The sequence below is a fragment of the Electrona antarctica genome (assembly GCF_951216825.1).
Source record: "Electrona antarctica genome assembly, chromosome: 16".
Lineage (NCBI taxonomy): Eukaryota > Metazoa > Chordata > Actinopteri > Myctophiformes > Myctophidae > Electrona > Electrona antarctica.
In genome coordinates, this window is record NC_136797.1 from 32889579 (window position 1) to 32902078 (window position 12500).

Sequence of the window (12500 nt, forward strand, 5' to 3'; positions counted from 1 at the left end):
AAGTACATTTTTAATTCTGGACTTTACATTGCAGTGTTGATGATACTTTTACTTAAGAGGAGAATGTGAGTACTTTTTTCCACCACAATTGACTTGACTGCCTGGCGAGCTGCTTTCATCCTTCATCATCATCATCGTCGTTGTTGTGATGATGATGATTATGATTATGATTATGATTATGATTATGATTATGATGATGATGATGATGAGAGTATGATGAGAGTAAAGCTGCAAATCTCAAACCTGTGGGCTGGGGGCCCACTGTTGGGCCGTGAGTATATTGTATGTGGACCCCCAATCAATTGGCAAAACACTACGATTTTAATGATACTATAGAGCGGTGCCCGTGGGGCCTCTATAGCGGTGCCCGGTGGGCACTGGCCTACCCAGATATTATGCGTTGGAGCCTCTACAACAGTGCCCGTTGGGCACTGGCCTACTTGGAACGATGCAAGTTGGAAATGCCCCATCCAGATATGTCCGTGTCCCTTTTATGCCCATATATGGAGTTCTTTGTCAGGCATGCCCAAATATGGGAATACCAAACGACTCGCCCCTTTACCAACTCGCCCCCGCGAAATGTTTTAATGTAGTTAACAGTTAATTTAGTATTTCCCTCCCTCTCTGAAATCTGAAATTATCTTGCATACAGATTTATTTGATTGTATAGTAGTCGATCTCTATACTCTAAGAAAGAATAACATGACACAGAGACGGTGACTGCTTAATTAAGTTAATTTAGGACCTTCTAGCAGTTAATTTTGTTTTACTAAACACATTTCTTCCATGTAGCCCATGTTTTGTAATGGCATGATCATCATGCTATTATGCCCGTGGATATACAGAGTGAACTTAACAATGATAAATTAATATGATAATACCTTTTATATAATCACCAACATGAATTATTTTTGTTATTTACAGCTAGGTAGAGTAGTGGGGCGAGATGGAAAAGGGGCGACCGTACCTGTTACCAAATATGGAGTCTAGCAGATGTCAGAATGATGTCAGAACAGTTCTTTGTCAGGCATGCCCAAATATGGAGTCTGGCCTGGGCAGAGGCCTTTTGTGGCCCAGCAGAGGCCTTTTGTGGCGGTTCTGGACAACCGTGGGTCTGACCGACCCCACACCGGGCACTGTACTCCCTGTGGAACGCGTGTGTCGAAATTTAAATGGTTCTCAAATTCCGTGGATTACAGACGTACAGAGACTTGATGCATTTATAGTTCGATTATAACATAGGCTATAATTTTTGAGTGGTGTAAACCACTCCTACAACTGGCTTTGTTGTGCAGAAAAAATGAGCATGGTTGCTATGTTCACCCTGTTCACCTGGGTGTGATTTCATTACGTCAGACATGATAGTGCAGAAAAAATGAGCATGGTTGCTATGTTCACCCTGTTCACCCGGGTGTGATTTCATTAAGTCAGACATGATTTCATTACGTCAGACAGGCTATATTACACCACTCAGTTCACACGGGTGTGATTTTTTTATTTTATTATGTAAGGAAAAAAATTTGAAAAGTGGGTTTTCATTGTGATACTGATAAATAATAGCCTAAAGTTAGTTAATTGGTCCAGGCCGGATTGATTGAATATGAAAATAAACATGCTCTGAATTTGGCTGTTTTGGCTGTTGTTTGTGTCACGAATGGGCCTAAAGGGGACTTTGAATGAAATCACAGGGAAATCTCGTCTCGTGAGACTTCCGGATGTGCGCATCCACTCAAACACTGTGGAGAGGTTTGAGTCAATATGAACAACATATGTAGGCCTTCAAAATAAAAAAAAATCTAATTTGAGCGATAAAAATAAGCGGTTTACCGCAAAACCCCACAGCTCGTGCTCAGAGCTGCGGTGGACTGGGGATGGAGAGTCATGAACGTTTCCACCTGTACCACTCGTTCTTGATATAATAACATCAGACTAAGGTAAGAAATGCTTACTTCTCCTTTAAGTGGTCAGATGGGTGGGCCGCTAACTAGGGATGTCCCGATCACGTTTTTTTGCTCCCGATCTGATTCCGATCATTTCACTTTTGAGTATCTACCGATACCGATTTTTCCCAATCCGATATTTACATTTTTATAGAACACTTATGCCATATCACAATAGTATAACATCCAAACGAAGGATGTCCCGATCAAGTTTTTTGTCGCTGATTCTGATCACGTGATACGTGATACGATTTCCGATAACCGTGATCGGATCGGGACAACCTATACCGCTAACACTTTTGACATTTTCAAGTGAGCCCTGATCCAGAAAAGGTTTGGAACCACTGCATTACTGTAAAGTAACAGTAAACAGTACACCCTGTGTACCCTGTTACAGCACACAGATGTCTTATTGAGATTTTGAGACCCCTGGCGGTCCCCGGACCTGACATTGAGAACAAGTGCTCTAAATCAGTGGTTTTCAACCATTTTGATAATGAAAATAATAATTCTTCTATACATTCTCTAATTGTGTAGACTTCTTGTAAATTAAGTAATGCAGATATTAAGCAATATCTTAAACTCTTGAGAACGTAAAATGAAACCAAATGGACCTGTACGGATCCATTTTGTTTTATTTTACACTCTGAAGAGTTAAAGATTAATAAGGGTCCATTTGTTTACCAACTCTCCATCATTTAGCTTGGGACCACCTTGGACCCCCTCAAGGACCATTGGTGGTCCCCGGACCACTGGTTGAAAACCAGTGCTCTAGATAAACGGACCCACGCAGGTTTGACAGCTCTGGTGAAATGATGATGAGGTGAATAATGGATTTCAGAAATGTAAGTGAAATGCCTACAGTAGGTGTCAGCGCTGTAATTTTCTTCAGAATTCTGGACGGAGTTAAATGTGTCTTGGAAAGAGGTAAAAGATCTAATCACCGCTGAAGCTCACCACCAGCACTGAGTAGAGGAGTTGGAGGGTTTGAATTTCACCAAGAGAAAACACTTGGAAATCCTAGGCCCCTGGGACTCTTCAAAACATGGAGTTATGGAACCACTAAATGTTCAACACAGCTGAACCGCAGAAACCCCACTCCCTCAAAAGCGTTCTCTCTCTGTTGTACATGCACACACATGCACGCACGCACGCACGCACGCACGCACGCACGCACGCATGCACACACACACATACACACACACACACACACACACACAAAACCCTCACTAGCCTTTAGACCAATATGACAGCCCAGGCGCCATGAGATTTCAAACACAGTGTGCAATCAGAGGTATGAATTCAGCAACAAAAAAAAACATTCTGAGAACTGGGTGGTATGAGACTTTTTAAGTTAACACTAGTAGGACCCAAAAAGCTGTTTTAGCCACTTCCTGAGACATGCAGGCCCCAGACGGCACCAGCTAGCGGCCTTTATTGGGCGTCACTGGCCCAGAAAAGACAGCTTCCCCTGGGCCGCATCTACAAAGCTGGTGGCTAAGTTTCTCTGACAGCTACATGCTTTAGCAGTTGCAGTTCTCATTCACCCAAACCCGGCCACTGAGACTAGCGCTTAGGGGACAGGGGGCTATCGAGTTAGCATGGCTATAGTGGCAGCGGCTTGGGGGACGCATTAAGAGATGGAGGGTATTTAGCTATAACTATAGCTGCTAGACAATACATAGCTTGTCTACCATAAAGTGTGTTATACTTTGTGACCTTATTGACTGTGTGTGTGTGTGTGTGTGTGTGTGTGTGTGTGTGTGTGTGTGTGTGTGTGTGTGTGTGTGTGTGTGTGTGTGTGTGCGTGTCTAAAATGGTATTCACTAGTAAGAGATCACACCTCTACTTAACACATCAAACGCAGGAAACGTTAATTTGAGTTCTTAGTTATCCGTCGGTCCGGTAGACCATTAGACTGACCACTATAACCAGTGCCACCGCTCTGTGGCTGTGACTCACGAGTGAAGAGTCTTTTCTTTCCTTTTTGCTTCGTACTTGCCATGATGACTGTGGTGTGATGATCAGACGATATTACCCGCCCGCTGAAGGAGAAAGAGGGGCAGGGTAGGCTAAAGAAGAGCCATGCTAAAGACGAGCCATGCTAGCCTAGCCTAGTACTACTACTAGCCAGTAGCTATGCTGTGTGTGATGCGATCGAGGGAATGAAAGCGGGATTCGTCGCAGTGTTCGGCGGTGCATTGTAACCGCTTCTTCCTGTAAAAACAACTGCAATGATATTGCTGCCATGGAGGGACCAATATTTCAAGAACGCATCCTAGAAGCAGATCGGTGTGACAGATTCGGCGAGGCGCTCATCATCATCATTATCATCAGGTAAGAAAAATATCGTGGAAGGGCAGATGAAATGAAACGATGCAAAGACGCGGTGTCATTATTTATCTATCTACGTGTCTTTGCATTGCACCATCGTTGCAATCGTCATGTTATAGCCTACTTACTGTAGTTGCCATACTATACGTTTTACAGCTATATTGATTCTTTTGTTTTTATAGTGCTATATACAGTATTGATAAAGTGCATTATTATTACTAGAATAGTGCCCATTGGGTGTGATCAATTGGCTAACATGGTGACAGGTAGCGCAGCAGTGTTCAGTGTTCATGTGTCAGAACATGCCAGCTCCATATACGGAGATCTACAGTATAGGGGTCATCAGTGCCCGTTGGGCCTGATCAATAAAGATTCTGAGAATCATGGTGTTATGTCAAAGGCGTTTTGTTACTGTACTTTCTACTGTACTGTAAGTGAATCGCGTTGGGTTACAAATGTGTTATCATTTGACAGCTTTAGTTACTTTGGGATTTGGATTATCATTACAAAACGTCATACACTAACCACTACAGCCCTATATGCATTTCGGCCATTTGAAAATGGCTAATCTACAAGAACCAAATTTGTTTCCTCTACCATGTGTTTACTGTAAATTGCTCTGGACTAAGAGCATCTGCTAAATGTGTAAATTGTTGTCCCTGCAGAGCTGGCACACAAGAGTGTGGAGTTGGACGTCCTCGCCCTGTATTCCCTGGGGTCATCGTCAAGCCCAAGTTGGAGCTGTATTGGGACACTAGTGAGGTTCTTGCTAACCCGTTTTTCAACAAGACCACCATGGCCCCAGACCGTTTTTCAGCTCCGGTTCCGGTTCCTTCACTTCTCGGACAATGGGGCAGGTAACAAGGCAGACAAACTGCACAAGGTGAGGCCAGTGTTGGGACTACCTGTTGGCCAAGCCCCAGGAGATGTTGACACCCTCAGAGGACATTTGTATAGACAAGGGAATGATGCTCTGGTGCGGGAGGCTGGGCTTCAGAGTATATATATTGGGTGGCTCACTGTATCTAGAATTCTTCATTTCACTACACCTTTAAGTTTGACAGTTTATTGAAACAAAATTACATGAATGTGGAATGGGATGAGAATCCAAGGTTAGGGCGAGACTCTGGGTGGGGGTGAAGTCTCGGAAGCTGACGGCCATCGTTGCTCTACTCGAGGAGCGGTCGGTCGTCTCTGCTCCGTCACTGCCCCCTTGGATTCCTAGAGAAATAGAGGTTGGGGTTGACTTTGCGTTTGTGTGCGCACGTAGTAGTCAGACAGGTAATAGCTAACAGGCCTATAGTGTCAATAATTCATAACTTGATTGCCTCTGTGAATTTGCTTTTCCGGAGCTTACTGCTCTTGCTCTTGTTCAAAAGAGTGCAATAGCTGCTACATACTGTGGTCTACTGCCCACGGTGGATGCAGACATTGCAAAACCACTTGCCATGTGGTAGCATCTGAGACAGTGTGGTTGGGGTGGCTAATCTTATGGGCTTTGCCATCGTACAGTATATGTCCTGCATGGAGGGAAGCTCACATCCACTGATGTATTGGGCTGTCCGCATGACCCTCTGCAGAGCCTTGGGGTTCAGGCCATTGCTGTTCCCATGCAGATACAGCCAGTGATCAGGATGATCTCTGTGGTGCCCCGTAGGACTTCGGGGCCCATGCCATAACATATAAAACATATAATGTGGGCCCAGGCCGGCCTAGTGGTCCGGGCACCTAGGCTGTTAATCCTGACACGGGTTCAACTCCCAATCCCGACGATCTTTGCTGCGTGTCACACCCAACCCCCCCCCCATCTCTCTCCCCATTTCCTGTCAATTTACTTTCAATCTATCAATAAAGGCCAAAAATGTCCCAAAGATATCTTTAAAAAAATAAAAATAAAAAAATAAACGTGAAATAATATTGAAACACTGATCAGTCCACTGCATGGTTTGCAAGATTTGCCACAGACAGACAGACAGACAGACAGACAGACAGAAAGAGACGGCTCGCGTCATATAGGCTACTGTAGGAGCCACACTGTAAGAACTACAATGTCCTGATGACGTACCATGTCTTGTCTTTGTCTGTATTTTTGAAACATACTGTATAAAGTAAATATATTTTAAGTTATGTTGTCAACATAAGTAAGCGTTTCAGTCCTTCATTACTTTATGATATTCTTCAGCACATTATTACCAAATCCACTCCTTAAACAAATGAATGAAATGGGGCTGTGGGAATTTTGTTAAAATGAGCCAGTCAGTTTTCCATGCCAGCTGCATCCATAGAGAGGAAAGGAAATGCCAGGAAAACAGTGATCACTTATGCATCTTGCCAAGGTGCCTTCTCAAGAGTGGCAATCTTACACCCCGTCAACCGATCAGCTTACAGGGCACTTCCATCTCAAACCTAATCACAGAGCAACAATAGCTGAGTAGGGCAACAATGAAAAGAGGCATTTCATATTCATCTCCTCTGTGTCAGGAGGAGTGAGTGCCAGCTTGACTGACACTGTGGGCAGGTGATGTTGCCGGATACAAAGCAGTCTGGGGTTACCAAGTTAAACTGACACCTCTTAGCGCCACAGCCACTGGGGAACTATGTGATTACCAGTGGAGTCTCAGAGCCCAGTGATTTATGGCAAAACCAAAAGAGAAGACACTTACTGTATATGTGTGATATCGGCTGCTAAATTATTTGTCTTATTAAGTACTGGAACAAGATATTGATATTCTGCCTCTTTTTCATTTATTTTTTGAGCACGCACCTTATGTATATTTGAAATTGCTGTCTTGTTATCTAGCTTTTTTCCTGTTACCTTCTCTATTTGTGTGACTACATAACTGCAAGTCGTTGATATACTGTATGATTAAACTTGATGTGTTGTGACAGTAAACTTCAACTGAAGTTGAAAAATGGCTGATAAAGTCGTACTATGTATAGTAACTTTTTTTATATATACAATCTTTCACTGATATATTTGTCAAAATAACCAATCCTTTTTCCTGCATTCGCTTTCTTTTTACTGTACTTCTCTAAACACTAGGCTGCCCCTGACACTTGATGCAAGGAACTGGTGTAAGTGCTTTTGTCCTGGAAATGAATGAATGAATGTATGAATGAATGAATGAATGAATGAATTCATGTATGAATGAATGAATTCATGTTTAACCCATTCAGGCCTGACGTCGAAATTTAAAAAAAAAAGTTTTCTAAATCATGACAATTTTCGGAAAGAAAAAAGCACATTTTAACGATTTTTAAAAAATAGCAGACCTACAAGTTCATAGCGCGCCACTCGGTGGCGCGCTATGAGCTTGTAGATCTGCTATTTTTCAATAGCTAAATTATAACATAATGTTTAAAACACCAAAAGGGGTTCCCGCCCAAAATGGGTTAATGGTTAATGTGGTTAAACGCTAACGTGACATGGATGCGTTCCAGGTCTCAATGGATTAAATGAATGTCTCCCTATGGAGGTCCTCGCTGCACGTCCCACTGGGTAGAGACCCCGGAACAAGGAACAGATGGGGGGGTGTATATCTCCACACTGGCCTGGGAACGCCTCGGGATCCCCCAGGAGGAAGTTGCTAATGATGCTCTGGAAAAAGGAAAGACTGTAAATCTCTGTTGGAACTGTTACGCCTGCAACCCGATTCCGGATAAGCGGTTGAAGATGGATGGATGGATGTATACCGCTTGTTTTGGGGCTTCCATGGTTTTGTTTCGAACAGACTTCTGGGAATCATCATTTTAACTCACCAGACACTGTATTAACTGCGGAGGAAGTGTCGCCATAAAGACTTAAAAAAATGAAGTTACACAGTATGACTTTAAGTACAATGTTGAGAAGTAGGCTACTAAATTTTATAAATGTCAAGTTCAATTGCACGTTGTCTCATTAGAGATGATAATCTGAAATACAAAAACATTTCATATACTCCCTTGGGCTTTGAAAGGGAAATACTGTTAGATTCTTCAACCAATGTGGTATCACCCTTTAAACAAACATATCCATCAAACATTTCCACACTGCCTCTTGGAATTGTGAAATACTGTATGTTATTGCCTAACAATCATGTTCGCACCCTCTGCTCTAAAAATCCCCAAATCCACAAAAACTTCCCTCTCTGACCTATAAAAACAATAAACAGCATTCAGAGTCTGAAAATCATGTGAGATGCTGCAGGGACATGACCATCTCGCAACCTTCTCTCCGTTGATTGAAATATTGCCTGAGGAAAGAACGCAATGTGAATGAATAAAACAGTGTAAACAAACACAGCCATAATCTGACGTTTTTTACGGTGTTGTTGATATTCATAATTCTCTTAAGTGTATGCTTGAATTGTATATAAAGAAACCTTTCATTTATGAGACTTGGTGAAGACACATAAACACAAAATCAAAGGGACAAATCAGTCAAAAGAACAATTATCTGTGGTCTTCACTGAATGTTTAAAAGTCATACAAACAAAATGAGGAAAAACCAAGCCATTTTGGCGGCATTCTCAAACCATTACAACATGGAGTCTTGAGAACATTTTGAGGTGATTTTACTCACTCTTGGCTTTCTTCCTTCTTTCATCTCCAGCCACCAAAATGTCTTCTCTCTTTTGTTATTGGGAGGGATTTTTGGCCCCATGGTCATGTGTTTATGTGTGTGTGAGTTTCTGTGTTTTGGGAGTAAAAACAGCACTTCTTCGCTATTAAGTGTCATGGCGTGTGAGGAGCTATGACCTGTCAGGGCTCGTCTCACTACCTATCTGTCACCAGTAGCCTGTTCAGTGTCTGCGGGTGGCTTGGAACATTGCACCTCAATACACATATTTGCTGTTCAAGCATTGCCTGAACAACAGCAAGGTCAGCCGGCAAGATGACCCTGATTGGGAAGCGCCACAACACAAAGACATTCTAGAAGCTTTCTAGCCCAGAGGCGGGACAGACACACCACCACACTTCCATTTCAACCAATTATCAGGTATAGCTGAAGGGGCAAGTGGAGGGATTTTACAGCAATTGCCCACGGATTACAAAGGAACCCCATTTACTAATGGAAGTGACAACAATATATAGACGTTCTATGTTGCCACATGCTTCAGTACAGTAGTGATGTGAATGATGGTAAGAGGACGTTAAAAGTAAAAAAATAAAAAAAGTGAAGCGCGGGTTCTTGCTCCAGTGTTGCCCTGGCGTTCACCGTTTTCCAGGTCATAAATCATGCTCGTGATGGGGGCCTAGAGGAACTGGAATGTGCGAGCGTGACAGTGATGGAGGCGAGCAGCCAGACAGGGCGTCAGGTAGCTGCCATGCAATGTTGATCAGCCCCGTGACACACCAAGAAGCCCAGGCCTGTGACAGGGCCGTGCCGTCCAACAGGTTATGAAGGCAGTCAGAACGGCGTTGGGGTGACAAGAACCAGGAGCTGTCAGAGCCAAAGATTGAAGAGAAGATGTCATGTTCACCATGTCCACCAGGCATGGCTCTCTTTGATTTTCTTCACAGAGACAGCTCTGGGTACAGCCTTTGCATAATGGTGATCACTGTGTGTGTGTGCGTGCGTGTGTGTGTGCTTGCAGTCCATAGCCTGCTGGAAATATTTGTCGGCAGCAGCCATTAAAGTGATCGTACACTTAAAAAAAAAGGTGGTATGTTTTCAGCGAGATCCTTCGCACAGGACAGAGCCATTGCCGTTCCTGTGAAGTGCATGGCAAAAAGTACTTATAGGAAAGCCTGTGTTGGCTTTTGGCCGCCTTTATCTCTTAAAACATTTAAATATTGATTGTTTAGCATTTGCTTCTTTGTGTACTGTATATTTAATCTTGTGTAACCAATTGCCTAGTCATTTAATTTAGTCTGCTTGTGTGATCCCCATTTAATGTGTTTGCATGTTCTTTTTTAAGTGTTCATTAGTAAATCTGTCGGTATTGAGAAATGAAGTACTGGGAGAGATTCTTAATGATATAAAATGCTTAATGTTAATTCTTAATGTTATTATATTGAATATCAATTATTTTATCTGCCAACTGTGCAAAGGCTACCAAGGGATCTTTAAAAATGTCATTGCCAGCCATCGTTGCAATCATGGGACATGTCAGTAGTCTGAGTTCACATGGGCACAGTTCAGTGGTTTATTCTATCGCCTCCTTTGTATGTCAGGGGCGATGCCCAAGGTGCCAACTGTCCTTATCAGATAGATTTGGTGTGGGGGACCATTCTCCAAGGCGATAGGAGATTGTTTTAGTAAGCTGGGGGGAAACAGCCCTATACTTATTGTTAATGCTGCAAAAGTGCTGCAGTTACGTCTGGTTGCTCAATGTGTTTCTTATAAAGTGTTCTCATGACATTGAGCAATGGCAAAAGATGCCTTTGTTATGTGTTGGTCTTGAAAGGAGGCATTGAGAGCCTTTGTTTACGCACCTCAGGGTATTACCAAAATGTGTCTTGGTCCACATCTTTGTATCATGTCTCATAGGAAATGACATTGGCAGCATGGCAAACGTAGCATGCTGTGTGTCTGCTTTAAAGGTGAGATGAGTTTAAGCTACAACTCGTATACCCGACTTATTTTAATGGTTAGTTTAATTTGAACCGATCTGTATGGTAGAGCAGTGTTTCCCAACCTTTTTTGTCCCAGGGCACACTTTTCATAGCCTAAAAATCTCAGGGCACACCTAGATATACAGTGTATAGGCCTATCTATATACATATACATACATATGTGTATGTATGTGTATATAATATATACAGTATATATATATATATATATATTCGTTCTTTCTTGAATTATTATTATTATTATTACCACAGTACCACAGCCCATAGCCATATAGAACCTCAGACTTTATTGAATAAAAAAACTTTGGGGGATTTCATAATAAAAACTTAATTCCTTTAAAAAAAAATACAGTTTGGAGAAATAAATAGCTCATATGCAATGTGAAATGCCACATAATTCTTAATCCTTTTCCTTGTCTTTATTATGGGCCAACTTGTGAAAGCTGCATGCTTTTATTGTGAAGGGTCTCAGTTCTCACAGCCTGCATATTTCCACGTGCTGGAAATAGCTGATCGACAAGCTCACAACGCTTTGCGTCCGCAACGCGTTGTGAGCTTGTAAATCAGCCATTTTCAGCATGGAACACGTGTACGACGAAGAATAGACCTGCCCATTTAGGCAGGTTTTCAGCCTGCTTCCTGCCATACGGTCTTCCCCTCCTATGAGCTTCTTACAACTATCTAGAGATCGTGCTGACAGATTTTCATTGCAAATCTGAAAATCTGTCTTGAGAGATTACAATGTGACCAGCACCTCTGCAGTGGGTGGAGGTGATCTCCATAGATATTAGAAAAATAGATGCCTCATTGGCCGCTGCAGTTCGTTGGAGCGATGTGTGTTGAAGGAGGGGCGGAATAATTTACACTGGGAGAGGAAGTACGCCGGAAGTGTGGAAGGCACGTTACGTCACGCTGCCACTCAAGTGATTACTGGCCAATCACAGCGCCTCTTTTCCGGGACTTAACAGACCCGAACATGCGCTCTGTGACGCACGCTCATGCTTCCACGGTGCTTTGCAAGGAATCTCTGGAAAGTTTTGCCCTCCCTTGAGCACATACGCTCCAGAGCCAGGAAAGGGTGTCTACGTTTGTATGTCTATGGTGATCTCCCTATACTCTTCCATTGATGCAGACCCTGAAGTCAGGTAGTAGGACACCTACTGGTTGGCGAGTAGTACTGCCTGAAGGTCATAAGCACAGGGGCGATTCCCTCTTGTTTGAGCAGTAAGATGTTGCGTTTCCCACGCGGGGGACTCAGGTTCAAATCCCACATGGCACGATTGCAATTGACTTCTGTTTGCACCACTCGCTTCAGACTGGTCTGATTTCTTATTTAACCTTTATTTAGCCAGACAAAACTAATTAAGAACATTCTTTTTTACAATTGTGGCGTGGCAAAAGTTAAAGCATTTTGAAGGAGAGCGGAAATGGCGGCTAAAAGAAATCAATCAGGTTAAAAGCGGAAGGAAAATGGATCTATATGATGACTGCATATTGTCTATTTATAAATCTCATATTCATATTTTATTGTAAAGGGACAAAAGGAGGGGACTAGTAGGTAGTATTAATAGTAGGCCTATTAATTCAAGTGTGCCTTGATATTTTGACTTTCCTATTGGCGTTCCTTGGGCACAAAAATGTTGAAAAGCAATGGTCTCGCTATAGCAGCAT